This window comes from Arachis stenosperma, chromosome 7 (genome assembly GCF_014773155.1).
Source record: "Arachis stenosperma cultivar V10309 chromosome 7, arast.V10309.gnm1.PFL2, whole genome shotgun sequence".
Taxonomy (NCBI): Eukaryota; Viridiplantae; Streptophyta; class Magnoliopsida; order Fabales; family Fabaceae; genus Arachis; species Arachis stenosperma.
In genome coordinates, this window is record NC_080383.1 from 49,970,079 (window position 1) to 49,990,043 (window position 19,965).

Consider the following 19,965-nt stretch of genomic DNA (forward strand, 5'->3'; position numbering starts at 1 on the left):
GGTTCTTGGTGATCCATGCATTGGCATAGAACTCTTGAACCATCAAGATTCCGACTTGTTGAATGGGGTTGGTGAGAACTTCCCAACCTCTTCTTCGGATCTCATGGCGGATCTCCAGATATTCACCCTTTTTGAGTGAAAAGGAGACCTCGGGGATCAGCTTCTTCAAGGCCACAACTTCATAGAAGTGGTCTTGATGCACCCTTGAGATGAATCTATCCATCTCCCATGACTCGGAGGTGGAAGCTTTTGCCTTCCCTTTCCTCTTTCTAGAGGTTTCTCCGGCCTTGGATGCCATAAATGGTTATGGAAAAACGAAAAAGCAACGCTTTTACCACACCAAACTTAAAAGGTTTGCTCGTCCTCGAGCAAAAGAAGAAAGAAGAGAGTAGAAGAAGAAGAAATGAGGAGAAAAGGGAGTGGCTTTGTGTTCGGCCAAGGAGGGGGAGAAGTGGTGTTTAGGTTGTGTGAAAATGAAGGGATGAAGAAGGGTATTTATAGGAGAGAGGGGGTGATATGGTTCGGCTATTATGGGTGGGTTTGGGAGGGAAAGTGGTTTGAATTTGAAGGGTGAGGTTGGTGGGGTTTTATGAAGGATGGATGTGAGTGGTGAAGAGAAAGATGGGATTTGATAGGTGAAGGGTTTTTGGGGAAGAGGTATTGAGGTGATTGGTGAATGGGGGAAGAAAAGAGAGAGTGGTGGGGTTGGTGGGGATCCTGTGGGGTCCACAGATCCTGTGGTGTCAAGGAAAAGTCATCCCTGCACCAAATGGCACTCAAAATCACGTTTTGAGGCATTTCTGGCGTTAAACGCCGGGCTGATGCCCATTCCTGGCGTTTAACGCCAGGTTCTTGCCCTTTTCTGGCGTTTAACGCCAGTCTGGTGCCCCTTTCTGGCGTTAAACGCCCAAAATGGTGCCAGACTGGGCGTTAAACGCCCAACTGCTAGCCTCACTGGCGTTTAAACGCCAGTGAGTTCTTCCTCCAGGGTGTGCTGTTTTTCTTCCTGTTTTTCATTATGTTTTTGCTTTTTCAATTGATTTTGTGACTTCTTATGATCATCAACCTACAAAAAACATAAAATAGCAAAAGAAAATAGATAAAATATAACATTGGGTTGCCTCCCAACAAGCGCTTCTTTAATGTCAGTAGCTTGACAGAGGACTCTCATGGAGCCTCACAGATACTCAGAGCAATGTTGGAACCTCCCAACACCAAACTTAGAGTTTGACTGTGGGGGCTCTGTTTGTCTCTGATTTGAGAGAAGCTCTTCATGCTTCCTCTCCATGGTGACAGAGGGATATCCTTGAGCCTTAAACACCAAGGATTCTTCATTCACTTGAATGATCAACTCTCCTCCATCAACATCAATCACAGCCTTTGCTGTGGCCAGGAAGGGTCTGCCAAGGATGATGGATTCATCCATGCACTTTCCAGTCTCTAGGACTATGAAATCAGTAGGGATGTAATGGTCTTCAACTTTTACCAAAACATTCTCTACAAGTCCATGAGCTTGTTTTCTTGAGTTGTCTGCCATCTCTAGTGAGATTCTTGCAGCTTGTACCTCAAAGATCCCTAGCTTCTCCATTACAGAGAGAGGCATGAGGTTTACACTTGACCCTAAGTCACACAGAGCCTTCTTGAAGGTCATGGTGCCTATGGTGCAAGGTATGGAAAACTTCCCAGGATCTTGTCTCTTTTGAGGTAATTTCTGCCTAGACAAGTCATCCAGTTCTTTGGTGAGCAAAGGAGGTTCATCCTCCCAAGTCTCATTTCCAAACAACTTGTCATTTAGCTTCATGATTGCTCCAAGGTATTTAGTAACTTGCTCTTCAGTGACATACTCATCCTCTTCAGAGGAAGAATACTCATCAGAGCTCATGAAAGGCAGAAGTAAGTCCAATGGAATCTCTATGGTCTCATTTTGAGCCTCAGATTCCCATGGTTCCTCATTAGGGAACTCATTGGAGGCTAGTTCACGCCCATTGAGGTCTTCCTCAGTGGCGTTCACTTCCTCTCCTTCCTCTCCAAATTCGGCCATGTTGATGGCCTTGCACTCTCCTTTTGGATTTTGTTCTGTATTGCTTGGGAGAGTACTAGGAGGGAGTTTAGTAACTTTCTTACTCAGTTGTCCCACTTGTGCCTCCAAATTCCTAATGGAGGCTCTTGTTTCAGTCATGAAACTTTGAGTGGTTTTGATTAGATCAGAGACCATGGTTGCTAAGTCAGAGGGGTTCTGCTTAGAATTCTCTGTCTGTTGCTGAGAAGATGATGGAAAAGGCTTGCCATTGCTAAACCTGTTTCTTCCACCATTGTTGTTGTTGAAACCTTGTTGAGGTTTCTCTTGATTCTTCCATGAGAAATTTGGGTGATTTCTCCATGAAGAATTATAGGTGTTTCCATAGGGTTCTCCTAGGTAATTCACCTCTTCCATTGAAGGGTTCTCAGGATCATAGGCTTCTTCCTCAGATGAAGCATCCTTAGTACTGCTTGGTGCATTTTGCATTCCAGACAGACTTTGAGAAATCAAATTGACTTGTTGAGTCAATATCTTGTTCTGAGCCAGTATGGCATTCAGAGCATCAATCTCAAGAACTCCTTTCTTCTGACTTGTCCCATTGTTCACAGGATTCCTTTCAGAAGTGTACATGAATTGGTTATTTGCAACCATTTCAATGAGCTCTTGAGCCTCTGTAGGAGTCTTCTTCAGATGAAGAGATCCTCCAGCAGAGCTATCCAAAGACATCTTGGATAGTTCAGAGAGACCATCATAGAATATACCTATGATGCTCCATTCAGAAAGCATGTCTGAGGGATATTTTCTGATCAATTGTTTGTATCTTTCCCAAGCTTCATAGAGGGATTCACCATCCTTCTGTCTGAAGGTTTGGACTTCCACTCTAAGCTTACTCAATTTTTGAGGTGGAAAGAATTTTGCCAAGAAGGCATTGACTAGCTTTTCCCAAGAGTCCAGGCTTTCTTTAGGTTGAGAGTCCAACCATATTCTAGTTCTGTCTCTTACAGCAAAAGGGAATAGCATCAGTCTGTAGACCTCAGGGTCAACCCCATTAGTCCTGACTGTGTCACAAATTTGCAAGAACTCAGCTAAAAACTGATGAGGATCTTCCAGTGGCAGGGATAGAGATGCTTCTCCCATAGAAGTCGGGAGTAGGTGCAGTAAAGTCACCCAGCACCTTCCTTGCATTGTTGGCATTGTTGTTGTTTTCGGCTGCCATGGGTTCTTCTTCTTTGAAGAATTCGGTCAGGTCCTCAACAGAGAGTTGTGCCTTAGCTTCTCTTAGCTTTCGCTTCAAGGTCCTTTCAGGTTCAGGGTCAGCTTCAACAAGAATGCCTTTGTCTTTGTTCCTGCTCATATGAAAGAGAAGAGAACAAGAAAATATGGAATCCTCTATGTCACAGTATAGAGATTCCTTGAGGTGTCAGAGGAAAAGAAAAATAGAAGAAGGAGGTAGAAGAATTCGAACTTGATTAGATAGAGTTCGAATTGTGCATTAAGAAGGAGTAATACTCCATAAATAGAAGGATGTGGGAAGAGGGGAAGGAAATTTTCGAAAATTAAGTGAAAAAGTTTGAAAATATTTTGAAAAACTTTAATTGATTTTCGAAAACCAAGAGTGAAAGGAGAAAATCAAGTAATTTTTGAAAAGATTTTGAAATTAGAAATTAAAAAGATTTGATTGAAAACTTATTTTGAAAAAGATGTGATTAAAAAGATATGATTGAAAAGATTTGATTTGAAAACAATTTTAAAAGATATGATTTGAAAACAAATTTAAAAAGATTTGATTTTAAAAATTAATGACTTGCCTAACAAGAAAAGATATGATTCAAACATTAAACCTTTCTCAACAGAAAAGGCAACAAACTTGAGATGTTCAATCAAATCATTAATTGTTAGTAAGTATCTTTGAAAAAGGAAAGAAATTGATTTTGAAAACATTTGATTGAAAGGATATGATTTGAAAAAGATTTGATTTTGAAAAACTTTGAAAACTAAAAAAAATTGATTTGAAAAACAAAATCTTCCCCCTAGCACCATCCTGGCGTTAAACGCCCAGAATGGTGCACATTCTGGCGTTTAACGCCCAAAATGCTACCTTTTTGGGCGTTAAACGCCCAACCAGGTACCCTGGCTGGCGTTTAAACGCCAGTCTGTCCTTCTTCACTGGGCGTTTTGAACGCCCAGTTTTTCTGTGTAATTCCTCTGCTGCATGTTCTGAATCTTCAGTCCCCTGTGCTATTGACTTGAAAATAGAACCAAGATCAAATAAACAAGGCATGCAAGACACCAAACTTAAAATTAAACACTAGACTCAAACAAGAAACATAAAAATTTTTGTGGTTTTTATGATTTTTATAATTTTTTTGTGCTTTTTTTTCGAAAATTATATGAAAATAGAAAATAAAGGTTTCAGAATTCTCAATTTGAATTTCCAGGAATCATTGCAATGCTAGTCTAAGACTCCGGTCCAGGAATTAGACATGGCTTCACAGCCAGCCAAGCTTTCAAAGAAAGCTTCGGTCCAAAACTCTAGACATGGCCAATGGCCAGCCAAGCCTTAGCAGATCATTGCTCCAATAGCAAGATTGATAGAGATTAACAAGCTATTGTGATGATCAGTTGAAACCTCGGTCCAATAAGATTAGACATGGCTTTACAGCCAGCCAGATTTCAACAGATCATCATGAAACACTAGAATTCATTCTTAAGAACTCTGAAGAAAAATACCTAATCTAAGCAACAAGATGAACCGTCAGTTGTCCATACTCAAGAACAATCCCCGGCAACGGCGCCAAAAACTTGGTGCACGAAATTGTGATCAATACTTTTACACAAAACAATCCCCGGTAATGAATCCCAAAAACTTGGTGCTCAATACCATGGCATAAACACAACTTCGCACAACTAACCAGCAAGTGCACTGGGTCGTCCAAGTAATAAACCTTACGCGAGTAAGGGTCGATCCCACGGAGATTGGTGGTATGAAGCAAGCTATGGTCACCTTGTAAATCTCAGTCAGGCAGACTCAAATGGGTATAGTGATAAACGAATAAAGCATAAAGATAAAGATAGAGATACTTATGTATATCATTGGTGAGAGCTTCAGATAAGCGAATGAAGATGCCTTCCCTTCCGTCTCTCTGCTTTCCTACTGTCTTCATCCAATCCTTCTTACTCCTTTCCATGGCAAGCTTATGCAAGGGTTTCACCGTTGTCAGTGGCTACCTCCCATCCTCTCATTGGAAATGTTCAACGCACCCTGTCACGGCACGGCTATCCATCTGTCGGTTCTCAATCAGGCCGGAATAGAATCCAGTGATTCTTTTGCGTCTGTCACTAACACCCCGCCTTCAGGAGTTTGAAGCACGTCACAGTCATTCAATCATTGAATCCTACTCAGAATACCACAGACAAGGTTAGACCTTCCGGATTCTCTTGAATGCCGCCATCAGTTCTCGCCTATACCACGAAGACTCTGATCTCACGGAATGGCTGGCTCGTTTGTCAGGCGAGCACTCGGTTGTCAGGCGATCAACCATGCATCGTGTTATCAGGAATCCAAGAGATAAACACTAGAGCCTTGATTGCTTGTAGAACAAGAGTGGTTGTCAGTCACTTTGTTCATGAGTGAGAATGATGATGAGTGTCACGGATCATCATATTCATCAAGTTGAAGAACAAGTGATATCTTGGACAAAGAACAAGCGGAATTGAATAGAAGAACATAGTAATTGCATTAATACTCGAGGTACAGCAGAGCTCCACACCTTAATCTATGGTGTGTAGAAACTCCACCGTTGAAAATACATAAGAACAAGGTCTAGGCATGGCCGAATGGCCAGCCTCCCAAAGTGAGTTCAATCATAAAAACATGATCAAAAAGCTCTCTATGATCTAAGAACTAGATGTCCAAAGATGAAAATACAATAGTAAAAGGTCCTATATATAGAGAACTAGTAGCCTAAGGTGTACAAAGATGAGTAAATGACATAAAAATCCACTTCCGGGCCCACTTGGTGTGTGCTTGGGCTGAGCAATGAAGCATTTTCGTGTAGAGACTCTTCTTGGAGTTAAACGCCAGCTTTTATGCCAGTTTGGGCGTTTAACTCCCATTTAGGTGCCAGTTCCGGCGTTTAACGCTGGAAATTCTGTAGGTGACTTTGAACGCCGGTTTGGGCCATCAAATATTGGGCAAAGTTTGGACTATTATATATTGCTGGAAAGACCAGGATGTCTACTTTCCAACGCCGTTGAGAGCGCACCAATTGGGCTTCTGTAGCTCCAGAAAATCCACTTCGAGTGCAGGGAGGTCAGAATCCAACAGCATCTGCAATCCTTTTCAGTCTCTGAATCAGATTTTTGCTCAGGTCCCTCAATTTCAGCCAGAAAATACCTGAAATTACAGAAAAACACACAAACTCATAGTAAAGTCCAGAAAAGTGAATTTTAACTAAAAACTAACAAAAATATACTAAGAACTCAACTAAAACTACTAAAAACATACTAAAAACAATGCCAAAAAGCGTATAAATTATCCGCTCATCAGTGATGAACGTTCTGGGCGTTCAACGCCCATGTGAAGCATGTTCTGGGCATTCAACGCCCATATGTAGCATGTTTCTGGCTTTGAACGCCAGTTCCATGCTTGTTACTGGCGTTCAGCGCCAGCTTTTCTCAAGGCACATTCCTGGCGTTCAAATGCCAGAATGTTGCTTGTTTCTGGCGTTCAGTGCCAGATTCATGCTCTGTTCTGGCGTTGAACGCCAGCCAGATGCTCCTTACTGGCGTTGAACGCCAGTCTGTCCTTCCTCCTGGGTGTGATTTTTCTTCTGCTGTTTTTGATTCTGTTTTTAATTTTTATATTTTTTTTTCGTGACTCCACATGATCATGTACCTAATAAAACACAATAACAATAAAATAAAATAAAAATTAGATAAATAAAATTAGGTTGCCTCCCAACAAGCGCTTCTTTAATGTCAATAGCTTGCTAGTGGGCTCTCATGGAGCAACAAAGGTGATCAGGTCAATGTTGTATAGTCCCAACACCAAACTTAGAGTTTGGATATGGGGTCTTAACACCAAACTTAGAGTTTGGTTGTGGCCTCCCAACACCAAACTTAGAGTTTGACTGCGGGGGCTCTTCTTGACTCTGAACTGAGAGAAGCTCTTCATGCTCTCTCTCTTTTGTCACAGAGGGATGGCCATGTGCCTTAAACACAAGGTAGTCCCCATTCAATTGAAGGACTAATTCACCTATGTTGACGTCTATCACAGCTCCTGCTGTAGCTAGGAAAGGTCTTCCAAGGATGATGCATTCATCCTCTTCCTTCCTAGTGTCTAAGATTATGAAATCAGTAGGGATGTAAAGGCCTTCAACCTTTACTAACACGTCCTCTACTATTCCATAAGCTTGTCTCAATGACTTGTCTGCCAATTGTAATGAGAACAAGACAGGTTGTACCTCAATGATCCCCAGCTTCTCCATTACAGAGAGTGGCATAAGATTTATCCCTGACCCTAGATCACATAGAGCTTTTTCAAAGGTCATGGTGCCTATGGTACAAGTTATTAAGAACTTGCCAGGATCTTGTCTCTTTTGAGGTAAAATTTGCTGAATCCAAGTATCTAGTTCATTAATGAGCAAGGGAGGTTCACTTTCTCAAGTCTCATTACCAAACAACTTGGCATTCAGCTTCATGATAGCTCCTAAATATTGAGCAACTTGCTCTCCAGTCACATCTTCAGAGGAAGAATAGTCTTCAGAGCTCATGAATGGCAGAAGGAGATTTAATGGAATCTCTATGGTCTCTATATGAGCCTCAGATTCCTTTGGATCCTTAATAGGAAACTCCCTCTTGCTTGAGAGACGTCCCAGGAGGTCTTCCTCACTAGGATTTTCATCCTCCTCCTCCCTTGTGCATTCGGCCATATTGATTACATCAATGGCCTTGCACTCTCCTTTTGGATTCTCTTCTGTATTGCTTGGGAGAATACTGGGAGGAGTTTCAATGACTTTTTTACTCAGCTGGCCCACTTGTGCCTCCAGATTTCTGATGGAGGATCTTGTTTTACTCATGAAACTGAAAGTGGCTTTTGACAGATCAGAGACTAGATTGGCTAAATTGGAAGTGCTTTGTTCAGAATTCTCTGTCTGTTGCTGAGAAGATGATGGAAAAGGCTTGCTATTGCTTAGCCTATTACGTCCACCATTGTTAAAGCCTTATTGAGGCTTTTGTTGATCCTTCCATGAGAAATTTGGATGATTTCTCCATGATGAATTATAGGTGTTTCCATAAGGTTCACCCATGTAATTTACCTCTGCTATTGCAGGGTTCTCAGGATCATAAGCGTCTTCAGAAGCTGCCTCTTTAGTACTGTTGGATGCGTTTTGCCATCCATTCAGACTTTGAGAGATCATGTTGACTTGCTGAGTCAACACTTTGTTCTGAGCCAATATGGCATTCAGAGCATCAATTTCAAGAACTCCCTTCCTCTGAGGTGTCCCATTATTCACGGAATTCCTCTCAGAAGTGTACATGAATTGGTTATTTGCAACCATGTCAATGAGTTCTTGAGCTTCTGCAGGTGTTTTCTTTAGATGGATGGATCCTCCTGTAGAATGGTCCAATGACATTTTCGAAAACTCAGATAGACCATAATAGAATATATCTAATATGGTCCATTCTGAAAACATGTCAGATGGACACCTTTTGGTCAATTGCTTGTATCTTTCCCAAGCTTCATAGAGGGATTCACCATCTTTCTGTTTGAAGGTCTGAACATCCACTCTAAGCTTGCTCAGCTTTTGAGGAGGAAAGAATTTATCCAAGAAGGCCGTGACCAGCTTATCCCAGGAGTCCAGGCTATCTTTAGGTTGTGAGTCCAACCATATTCTAGCTCTGTCTCTTACAGCAAAAGGGAAAAGCATGAGCCTGTAGACTTCAGGATCTACTCCATTTATCTTAACAGTCTCACAGATCTGCAAGAACTCAGTTAAAAACTGATAAGGATCTTCAGATGGAAGTCCATAGAACTTGCAGTTTTGTTGCATTAAGGCAACTAGCTGAGGTTTCAGCTCAAAATTGTTTGCTCCAATGGCAGGAATGGAGATGCTTCTTCCATCAAATTTGGACGTGGGTTTGGTAAAATCACCAAGCATCCTTCTTGCATTATCATTATTGGGTTCGGCTGCCATCTCCTTCTCTTGTTCGAAAATTTCTGAAAGGTCACTTCTGGATTATTGTAATTTAGCTTCTCTTAGTTTCCTTTTCAAAGTCCTTTCAGGTTCAGGATCAGCTTCAACAAGAGTGCTTTTGTCCTTGTTCCTGCTCATATGAAAGAGAAGAAAACAAAAAAAGAAGAGGAATCCTCTATGTCACAGTATAGAGATTCCTTTTTTTTAGTAGAAGAAGAAAAGGGGGGAAGAGTGAAGAAGAATAGGTTCGGATTTTTAGATGAAGAGAGGTGAAGAGAAGTGTTAGTAAATAAATAATTAAATAGAATAAGAGAGAAGAGATAGAAAATTCGAAAATAATTTTAAAAAGGGGTTAGTAATTTTCGAAAATTAGAGATAAGATAAGATTAAAATTAAAATTTAAAACAGAAAAAAGAATTTTTGAAAAGGAGATGAGATATTTTCGAAAATTAGAGAGGGAAAAGTAGTTAGGTGGTTTTGAAAAAGATAAGAAACAAATAAAAGTTAATTAGTTAGTTGAAAAAGATATTAAAATGAAATTTGAAAAGATTAGAAGATTAGAAGTTAGATAAGATATTTTGAAATCAAATTTTAAAAAAGATAAAATTTTGAAAAAGATATGATAAAAAGATAAGATAAAAAGATAAGATAGAAAAAAATATGATTGAAAAAGATTTTAATTTTAAAATTAAAATTTAATTACTTCACTAACAAGAAACTACAAGATAAGATTCTAGAATTTAAAGATTGAACCTTTCTTAACAAGAAAGTAACAAACTTCAAATTTTTGAACCAATCACATTAATTGTTGGTGAATTTTCGAAAATTTGATATAAAGATAAGAAAAAGATTTTGAAAATATTTTGAAAAAGATTTTTTTTAAAATTTTCGAAAAAAAAGGAAAAAAAATTGGAAAAGATATGATTTTTGAAAAAGATTTTGAAAAGATAAGATTTTTAAAATTTGACTTGACTTGTAAGAAACAACAAATTTTAAAAATTTTTGACCAAGTCAACCCAAAATTTTGAAAATTTGGAAAGATATAAGGAAAAGATATTTTTTTTATTTTTGAATTTTTGATGATGAGAGAGAAAAACACAAATATGACCCAAAACATGAAAATTTTGGATCAAGACACTTAATGCATGCAAGAACACTATGAATGTCAAGATGAACACCAAGAACACTTTGAAGATCATGATGAACATCAAGAACATATTTTTGAAAAATTTTTGATGCAAAGAAAACATGCAAGACACCAAATTTAGAAAATTTTAATGCTTGGAAAATATGAATGCAAAGATGCACATGAAAAACAACAAAAGACACAAAACAAGAAATCATCAAGATCAAACAAGAAGACTTACCAAGAACAACTTGAAGATCATGAAGAACACCATGAATGCATGAATTTCGAAAAATGCAAGAAAAAAAATTAAAAATTTTTTTTTAAAGCATTCAATTGACACCAAACTTAAAATTAACTCAAGACTCAAACAAGAAACACAAAATATTTTTGGTTTTTATGATTTTATGAATTTTTTTTGTATTTTTATTATTTTTTTCGAAAATATTCTTTAGAAAAATGAAAAAGAAAAGAAAAATTTTGAAAAAAAATTTTTGAAAAGAAAATCACCTAATCTGAGCAACAAGATGAACCCTCAGTTGTCCATATTCGAACAATCCCCGGCAACGGCGCCAAAAACTTGGTGGACGAAATTGTGACCCTCTTTGTATTTGCATGAGATTTATTTAATGGCTATTGGCTATGTGTGGACACAACTCCGTTCAACTTAACCAGCAAGTGTACTGGGTCATCCAAGTAATACCTTACGTGAGTAAGGGTCGATCTCACAGAGATTGTTGGTATGAAGCAAGCTATGGTCAACTTGTAAATCCCAGTTAAGTGGACTCATAAAGTCAAATGTGATTAGATGGGATAAATAAAGATAAATAAAATAAAATGGGATAGAAATACTTATGTAAATCAATAGTGGGAATTTCAGATAGGCGTATGGAGATGCTGTGCTCCTCTTGTATTTCTACTTTCTTATTACATTCATCCAATCCTTCTTACTCCTTTCCATGGCAAGCTGTATGTAGGGCATCACCGTTGTCAATGGCTACTTTTCATCCTCTCGGGAAAATGGTCCTATGCACTGTCACTGCATGGCTAATCGTCTAGAGGCATCACCCTTGTCAATGGCTACATCCCATCCTCTCAGTGAAAATGGTCCAAATGTTCTGTCACAGCATGGCTAATCATCTGTCGGTTCTCAATCAGGTTGGAATAGAATCCCTTGATTCTTTTGCGTCTGTCACTAACGCCCAGCCTTCAGGAGTCTGAAGCTCGTCACAGTCATTCAATACCGGAATCCTACAAAGAATACCACAGAAAAGGTTAGACTTTCCGGATTCCCGGAATCCTACTCGGAATACCACAGACAAGGTTAGACTTTCCGGATTCCCATGAATGCCGCCATCTATCTAGCTTATACCACGAAGATTCTGTTGGGGAATCTAAGAGATATGCGCCCGGCCTAAGGTAGAACGGAAGTGGTTGTCAGTCACGCGCGTTCTTAGGTGAGAATGATGATGAGTGTCACGGATCATCACATTCATCAAGTTGAAGTGCAACGTATATCTTGGAATAAGAATAAAAGAGAATTGAATAGAAAATAATAGTAATTGTATTGAAACTTGAGGTACAGCAGAGCTCCACACCCTTAATCTATGGTGTGTAGAAACTCCACTGTTGAAAATACATAAGTGAAAGGTTCAGGCATGGCCGAATGGCCAGCCCCCATGATCTGAGAACTAATTGTCCCAAGATGTCTCATACACTAGTAAAAAGTTCTATTTATAATAAACTAGCTACTAGGGTTTACAAAAGTAAGTAATTGATGCATAAATCCACTTCCGGGGCCCACTTGGTGTATGTTTGGGCTGAGCTTGGTCTATCCACGAGCTGAGGCTTTTCTTGGAGTTGAACGCCGAGTTATAGCGTGTTTCTGGCGTTCAACTCCGGGTTATGACGTGTTTCTGGCGTTTAACTCCAGACAGCAGCATGTACTTGGCGTTGAGCGCCACTTTACGTCGTCAATTCCCGAATAAAGTATGGACTATTATATATTGCTGGAATGCTCTGGATGTCTAATTTCCAACGCCGTTGAGAGCGCGCCATTTGAAGTTCTGTAACTCCAGAAAATCCATTTCGAGTGCAGGGAGGTCAGAATCCAACAGCATCAGCAGTCCTTTTGTCAGCCTTTTTCAGAGTTTTGCTCAAGTCCTTCAATTTCAGCCAGAAATTATCTGAAATTACAGAAAAACAGACAAACTCATAGTAAAGTCCAGAAATGTGAATTTAACATAAAAACTAATGAAAATATCCCTAAAAGTAGCTTGAACTTACTAAAAACTACCTAAAAACAATGCCAAAAAGCGTATAAATTATCCGCTCATCAATGTTCAAGGCACATGACTAGAAGGTCAATTTTCTTCATCAAACTAAACAAGTATAATGGAGGTTTTGTGACAGTTGGAGATGATGGAAAAGGTAAAATTGTGGCCATTGGAAAAGTAGGTAATGATCATTCTACTTTCATTTATGATGTCTTTTTGGTAAATGGTTTGAGGTATAATCTTTTGAGTATAAGTCAATTGTGTGACTTAGGTTATTTAGTGACTTTCAAAAGATTGGAATGCTGTGTCGTGAATGAAAAGACAAATGAAGTGTTGTTTATTGCTAAGCAATGTGAAAATATGTATGGATTTACTCTTGATGAACTAAAAGATCAAAATATAGATTGTTTTCACTCTAAAGAATCTAAAAAGTGATGGCACAAGAGATTGGGCCATGCAAGCATGTTTCAAATAAACAAGCTTGTCAAGAAAGGTTTAGTAAGATGTATTCCTTTGATTAAATTTGACAAGGATATCACTTGTGAGGGTTGTCAAATGGAAAAACAAACTAAGAACTCATTTAAATCAAAGGAAGACATCTCTACTAAAAGACTACTTGAATTACTACATATTGATTTATTTAGTCCAACAAGAACTCAAAACTTAGGTGGTAAACATTATGGTTTAGTAATTGTGGATGACTACTCTAGATTTGGTTGGGTTTTATTTCTTGCACACAAAAATGAAGACTTTTTAGCCTTTGAGATTTTTAGTAAGAAAGTTCAAAATGAAAAGGATTTAAAGATCATCTCAATAAGAAGTGATCATGGAATCGAATTTGAAAACCAATTGTTTGAATCATTTTGTGAGAAATTTGGAATATCCTACAACTTCTCTTGTCCTAGAACACCACAACAAAATGATGTTGTGGAAAGAAGAAATAGAAGCATACAAGAAATGACAAGAGTTATGCTTTGTGAGAGCAATGTTCCAAAATTCCTTTGAGCTGAAGCGGTTAACACTGCTTGCCACATTTTGAATAGAACCATTAAAAGGAAATTTTTGAAGAAAACTCCCTATGAACTTTGGAAAGGCTACCCACCAAATTTAGATTACTTACATATCTTTGGATGCAAATGTTTTGTTCTTAATAACAAAGATAATTTGGAAAAATTTGATCCAAAGGCATATGGGTGCTTATTTGTAGGTTACTCCACAAATAGTAAAGCATATAGAGTTTATCATCAAGATGCGATGATAATTGAGGAGTGATAAACCCCAATTTTGTGGTTTATCTTGTGTTGAACTTAGGGGATTCTATCAATTTTTCTCACATTTATTCAATGAAATAGCATGGTTTTTGTAATTCTCCCTAATTTGTGCTTAATAATGAAAACATGCTTTTTAGTTCTTAAAATAGCTAAATTTAATAAACTTTAATTCCATTTGATTCCTTGATATGTTTGTTGGGTGATTTCAGGTTCATAAGGCAAGTATTGGATGGAAGAAGTGAAGAGAAAAGCATACAAAGTAGAGAATTCATGAAGAAATGAGCATTTGGAGGATTCAAGGTCTGGCGTACGCGTCAGCCACGTGTATGTGTGAGAAGGACATTCATGGCCACGGGCACGCGTCACCTATGCGTACGCGTGAGGAGGAAATTTGCTAGCGACGTGCACGCGTCGTCCACGTGTACGCGTGACGCTGATCACGTGACCTCATTAAAGTGAAAATGCTGGGGGCAATTTCTGAGCTTTCTAGGCCCAAATCCAACTCATTTTTAAGCTATTTGATGCAGAATTCAAGATTGGACAAAGGGGGAGCAATTAGATTAGCTTAGGATCATGCTTTAGGTAGTTTCTAGAGAGAGAAGCTCCCTCTTCTTTCTAGAATTAGGTTAGAATTAGGTTAATTTCTCTTAGATCTAGGGTTTAATTCTTATTTTCATCTTGTTTTCTTTACAATTTCTTGTTCCTACATCTTCATTCTCTTAGTTTACCTTGTTAATTTATCTTTTGAGCTACTCTTTTATGTTGATGAACTCTTGTTACTTTGATTTTCATTTCATGCAATTTATGTTTTATGTTCCTTTATTATTTAATTGAGTTGTTATTATTGTTCCCTTGCAATTAGTAGTTGTAGATTTTATTATTATTGCAATTTTATAATGCTTTCCTTTTATGCCTTCCAAGTGTTTGACAAAATGCTTGGTTGGATGTTAGAGTAGATTTTGAGCATTCTTGCTTTGGGAAGAGAAATTAGGCAATCTTGAGTCATTAATACCCAACTTATGTTGGTGATCTAGAGTTGTTAGTTAATATTGTTTCCATTGACACTAATCTCTTGCTAATTCAATTAGTAAATTGATTAGAACTTTTGGATTGAGATTATCTAGTCCTATTTGACTTTCTTCCTATGTTGAAGATAACATTGTACCTTCTTCCTCTGTTGAAGATGACTTAATAGGATTAGCTCTTGTTAACTGTTATAAGATAATTAATGACTAGGATAGAAAGCCTATATTCTCAATCCTTGCCATGAATGTCTCTCTTTATTACTTGCTTTCTTTAGTTGCTTGCTTTACTTTTGTTTTCTTTTAATTTTTTTGTTTTATCAACCCAACCCTCCTTGAACCTCATAACCAATAATTGGGCATTCGATTGCAATTCCTAGGGATAACGACCCGGGACTAATACTCTCGGTTATTTTTAGTGGGTTGGACTTGTGACAACCAAAAATTAAACTTTGATTGAGCATTATTTGTCGGTTTGGAACTATACTTGCAACGAAGTTGTTTCCTTTATCCGAAAAGAAATTCCTAACCGACGATAATCCTATTTCAAGGAGTCCATACATGTTACATTTTGTGACACTAATTTGGTTCAAAGTGTTTTGGAAGATTGGGATACAGGAAATCAGGTTCAAAATGATGATAAAAAGGCCCAAAATCATGAAAGTGAAAATTCTGAGCAAACTGAATCAGAACCTGTAGCTACTAAAAATTCTGTAAGAGACAATTCTATTTTGTCTCATGAATCTGGAGGAAATCCTAAACCCACCAGTTCCTTGAGGCCCCTAGTAACTAAATCCGCCTCTAAGTGCACTAGACCTCGTGAGTGGAGATTCCTAAAGAATTATCTTGAGGAGTTTGTCATTGGGGACGTCTCACATGGTGTCAAGACTCGTTCTTCTACTAGAAAGGCAAATGAAGAAACTAACATTGCTTTTCTATCTCAAATGGAGCCTCAAAACCTCGAGGAAGCTCTTGATGACCCCTCTTAGGTAAAGGCAATAGAGGATGAGCTTCATGAGTTTGAGAAGAACCAAGTTTGGACATTGGTTCCAAAGCCAAGTGGAAAGAAAGTAATAGGCACTAAATGGATATTTCGGAACAAGCTTGGTGAAGATGGAAGCATTTCTAGAAATAAAGCAAGATTAGTGGATCAAGGATATGACCAAGAAGAGGGAATAGATTTTGATGAATCCTTTGCCCCTGTTGCCCGAATGGAAGACATAAGACTTCTTCTTGCTTATGCTACTTATTGTGGTTTCAAATTATATCAAATGGATGTGAAATGCGCGTTCTTGAATGGTGTGGTAGATAGAGAAGTGTATGTGGTACAGCCACCTAGTTTTGAAAATAAGGAATTTCCTAACCATGTTTTCAAATTATCTAAAGCTATCTATGGTTTAAGACAAGCTTCTAGAACTTGGTATGAGAGACTTAGCTCTTTTTTTTTTTTTTTTGAAAAATAGTTTTCAAAGAGGCACCACAGACACTACTCTATTTATCAAGAACTCTAATGATTCTTTCATTGTAGTCCAAATCTATGTTGATAATATTATTTTTGGATCAGCCAATGAATCTTTTTGTACTAAATTCGGAAAACTCATAACAAGTGAATTTGACATGAGCATGATAGGTGAACTTAATTTTTTCCGTAGACTTCAAATTAAGCAAACTGAAAATGGTATTTGTATTCATCAAGAGAAGTATGCTAAGGAACTAGTTAAGAAATTTGGTATAGAAAATGCTAAACCCATGTAGGAACTCCCATGCACTCTAATCCTAAGATTGATGATTTTTCTGCAGTTGGTTATTGTGATGCAGATTTTGCTGGTACTAAAGTTGATAGAAGTAGCACATCAAGCATATGTTGTTTCATTGGAAAGTCTCTAAATGTTTGGTTAAGTAAGAAGCAGTTCACAGTGGCTTTATCCACTGCAGAGGTTGAGTATATAGCTGCTTCTTGTTGTTCTCAGCTTATGTGGTTAAAAACACAGCTTGCTCATTATAAATTAAATGCTGAAAATATTCCCTTGTTGTATGACAATATAAGTGCCATTAATATTCCAAAGAATCCATTTTTGCACTCTAAAACTAAACATATTGAAGTGAGATTTCACTCAATAAGAGAACATGTTCAAAAAGAGGATATTAGCATTCAATTTGTTAAATCAGAAGAGCAATTAGCTGATATTTTCTCTAAACCACTCACTGAAGACAGATTTTGCATGCTTAGGACCAGTCTAGGAATTTTAAGTCATGATTCATTGTTTGAAAATTGCTGATATGTTTGTTGAAGTTTTTGTCTCATAGGTTGGGATGAGATAATTCTGGGCAAATGAAGAACCATCTCTCTGAACTTCGTTCTCTAGGATTTATTGCATCTGCTGAATCATCTGGGCCAACCTTAAAATTTAGATTCTGGGTGGTCCAAACATGTTTCCTTAAAATAAACCACCTCTGAGCCCAAATGAGTGTTATATCATCCATGTGTTTTATTCTCTTTTATTTTATTCCTTTTGTCCTTTAGTCAAAAGTTTTCAAATTTAAAATTACTTTCTATTTTATTTTTAATAAAATCAAATCACTTTTTCTTTGTGATGTCAAGTCTTTTCAGTGTAAAGTCACAGTAATGCAGTTGCATGGGTACAAGAATATGGCAGTTACTAAACCTCTTTCCTCATAAATCATACCACTAACCCTTCGGTTCCTTCCCCCATTACCATCAGTGCATCACTTCCTTCAAAACCAGGGTTAAAATCAAAATGAGGAAGAAAGTTGTTCATAAAAAACTTCCACGAGAAAAGCTTATCAAATTCTCTTCGATGCCAAAACCTTCCACTCGCTCCAGAGATCAAACGTTCACACCTTCGCCTTCTCCCCCTACATCTCCTCTTCGCACAGATCCTATGGCTTGCACCAAGAATCCCTCAAGGATTCCATCTTCCTCCAAGCCAACCTCAACTCCCAACGTTCCTCACAGTGCTCCATCGAATCCAAGCACCTCGAAAGGGAAATGGCCTGCTGCAGCCAAACCAACCACTGAGCCAACTCAACTTAAGCCAAGGTCTGTTCCTACTCGTCCTCAGAGAGGTAAACCACATATCCCTCTTAAATCTATTAAGGAATCAGACATTGATCCCTTTGCACACAAATCACACTTCATGACCTCCCACTCAAACTATAACCTTTACAGATTTAGGTCTGCCATGAATAATGAATTTTATGAAGAAGTTATTCAGTATTGTACCCTGTGTCCGACTTTTCTTGCTGATTTACCCAATCTGAAAAAGAAAGGTTTTCTTTTTGTTGAAAATTTGGAATTTCTGGAGTGGAATCATCTTTTTAAAATTAAAAAGCCAATTTACCCACTGTTAGTTAGGAAGTTTTATGCCAATATGACTTACCATGAGAATAGTATTCATTCTTATGTCAAAGGCCGAGACATTGTGTTAAACAATGAAAATATCAGTGCTTCCTTGAAATACACTGATGTTGGGGTGTATGGCTATGCGTCAGGTAAGTGGGATGAAGGAGTTGGTATCTCTTTAATGATGCTCTGGCTTATGTATGTGAACATTTTTCTCTTATTGATGGCATCACACCCACTCACAAGGCCTTGGGTTATAATCGTGCTCAGTTGCACCGTATAGTAAATCATATCATCCTTCCTTAGAGTGGTTTATACCAAAGGGTATCTTACATTGACACTCTTGTTTCGTATGCTATTCTCACAAAAACAGAAATCTCTTTTGCTTATTTAATGGTAAGATATATGTTTGATTTTGTTAGAAGTGAGAAAGATAAAGCCCTTCCTTATGGCATGTTCTTAACTTGTATTTTTGAGCATGTTGGTGTTGACTTGTCAAATGAGGATTATGAAAATAGACACTCATATCTAAAAGGAGGTGGTTAAGTGAAACAGCAGAAAAAGGGACCCACTCGTTCTGAAAGGGTAGTGCTTGATGATGATGATGATGAATCTGTTCCTGAGGATTCCCCTGCTCCTTCTACCGAGGGTACCACAGTCTCAACTGGACAAAAATCTACTCTATTTGGGGTTGTTAAGGATGTGGTACAAGAATTTGTCTCCCAGTCAAACCACATGATTACTATGAGCAAAGAACATAGGAAGCTAGCAAGCAAGCATGAGAACTTCCTCAGAAAATCAAGAGATAGAGTGGTTGTCTTTCTAAAGTTCATTGATAATCTCCAACAGGATGAAAATATTGCTACTAATACTTAAGAAGAGGATGATTCTAAGGTGGCTGGTTCAGATGTCTAGAATTGTCCCACTTGCTGCTGTCTTCCAGTTACTTTTGTCTCATGAAACTTTTGTTGTTTCCTTTTTGAACTATTCTATGTTTTGTTTTGGATGACTGTGAACCGTTTAAACACTGCTGCATTTATTTTCAGTTAATTAGATGTTTGGACTTTGCATTAACACTTTTGTTCAAGTTTTAAGGTGTAGTTTTATCTTGGTATTAAGTTCTTTTCCACCCTTGATGACAAATAGGGGAGTAGTAGTAGTAGTATATGAATTTTGATTTATCTTTATGAATCTGGTTATTGTGTTGCTGCTGTGGTCATTTTTTGTGAATTAAATGTGATATTTGCTACTGTCATGTAAATCCTATGTGTGAATTTCAGTTTGTGAATCGATCTTACATGATATGCTACCATGTTTTGATAGATTGAGTAGTTCAGAGCGAGATAGCTGTAATTACTGCTGATATGTCTTGCTTAGTGTTGGGATGATTCTTGCTGCTAGTTATGTAAAATCCCTTAGTCAAGTTGAATTGTGTGTTATACTTTATTGTGTTCTCTATAAGAATAATGTAAATAGGAAGGAAGAGAATAGCACAAATCTAGGGAGAGCAACACAAAAGCAAGTAACATCATTCAAAGGGAAGTTCCTTAACTTTATTCAAATTCAATTCCTTTTGATTAATGGTTTAATTATTTTTGTCATCTAGGGGGAGATTGTTGAGTTAAGAAATTAACTAAATTAATTTGACGATGACAAACATTATTTTTAGTGGGTTAAATATCTAATT

The 19,965-nt window shown here is 37.8% G+C and overlaps 2 non-coding genes across 2 annotated transcripts; both read left to right on the forward strand.

Annotated features, from left to right (window-relative positions):
• Positions 1 to 2,800: 2,800 nt before the first annotated feature.
• On the forward strand, positions 2,801 to 2,908 carry LOC130942375 (small nucleolar RNA R71). Its single transcript, XR_009070947.1, has one exon. It is a non-coding gene; the product is annotated as a small nucleolar RNA R71 (small nucleolar RNA).
• Positions 2,909 to 8,716: 5,808 nt separating this feature from the next.
• On the forward strand, positions 8,717 to 8,820 carry LOC130942954 (small nucleolar RNA R71). Its single transcript, XR_009071497.1, has one exon. It is a non-coding gene; the product is annotated as a small nucleolar RNA R71 (small nucleolar RNA).
• The last annotated feature ends 11,145 nt before the right edge of the window (positions 8,821 to 19,965 follow it).